Here is a 1,668-nt window from a genome sequence, read left to right as displayed (position 1 = left end):
GTATTTGGCAAGTCTATCTTCATAATACTTCTTAAAATAATGGCTAAATCATGAATTTAGGAGAAACAATTTCAAAATAATTTAGTAGTATGATTAAACATGGACACAAAACAAAAATTCAAATAATGAAATAAGAGCAACTAAGATGACAGCTTCAAAGCCTGAGTTTTACATTCCTTTTTACTCACTTCTGAAATTCTAAAAACAAAGCAAAAGATTTAATTATTATAGTTGTAAATATTTAGTAGTATGTATTTATTTAAGTCCATAGCCTGTTGTCCCCGCCTACATCCGTTCTTTTTCTCTGCCTCTTCACCCCTGAATTAGCTTCCTTTCTCATTTCATGTCACATGCATTGTTTCCCTTCCCTCTTACCATTCCCTGAACATCTTACCCCCATTTCATACATTCTTCCTACTTTCAAGTCTTAAACGCACACTACTAATATGCACATATACATGTATTCACATATGTAAATCACATGAAGAAAATATAAGGCATTTGTCTGAGTTAGTCTCCCTTGCTTAACATAATAATCCTTGCACCAGTTGCCTACAAATGTTAATTTTATTTTTCTTTATAGATGATAGCATTCCATTGTGTGTGTATGTGTGCTTGAAATATTTTCTTTACTTATGCACCTACTATTAATAGATATGTTGATTCCATAATTTGGCTGTTTTGAATAATGAACAATAAAAATGGATGTTCAAGTAAAATTCTGGTGTATTGGCTTAAGATTCTTTCAGATATAGTCACAGTTGGAAAAGTTATTTGCTAGTTCCCATACTGTTCAGTAATAGGAATTTCATTGTTTTTATATTTGTACTTGATAACTAATAAGCACACACAACATATTTTATGTAACTTCTGTTAGAGTTATGTAGTTGTTTGAAATATTTGCACATATGTAGGCTTCCAATAGAACCTTTGCTTTTAGCCACACAAATATTTAAAATTGAACAGAAGTTAATAAAGAGCAGGGGTGGGTAGAAGAGGAGTATATAATAACTTTAGTACAACATAGAAATTTCCTTAAGAGATTTTTTCCATTAAAGAAAATGAAATCTGACATATATAGTAAGACATTGAATACGTGATAAAATGGGCAAGTGGGAAGAAGAGTAGAATAAGGGTAACATATTTTATATCCACAAAGGAAAATGTGGTGCAATCATTGAAAAAAAAATTTAAATGAGGGCTATCGAAACGATAAATGTTTATACATAAATTTTTAAATGTAGTAAGACAATAAACAAGGTTTTCACGCGGCGTGAATTAACGATTCTGCTCTGCGCTTGTTTGGATGCCACTCTCTGATCTTATGGGAACCCATCAATGTATTACAATGCAAGTACATAAATGCATGTCATCTTAAATTTTTCTCATTTGTTCAACATTTCCCACAGTCTTGAAAGAACATGTATTACCCAGGTAGTCAGAAAAATACACATGTTGGTTATTTATGTTTAGGAAAAACATTACTCCACCATTCATTCTAAGAGGTATAAGATACAAGCAAAACATAATGTCCCAGCCAGCATGGAATATAGAAATTTTCTATTCACAAGACTCTAATTTGTTATCAGGTTGGGAAAATTTATTATGAATATTTCTATTCTCCACAATGCTCATTATATTAAATATCATAATGACTCAACAACATTA

Source organism: Phodopus roborovskii, unplaced genomic scaffold (assembly GCF_943737965.1).
Source record: "Phodopus roborovskii unplaced genomic scaffold, PHOROB, whole genome shotgun sequence".
NCBI lineage: Eukaryota > Metazoa > Chordata > Mammalia > Rodentia > Cricetidae > Phodopus > Phodopus roborovskii.
This window is presented reverse-complemented; position numbering follows the sequence as displayed.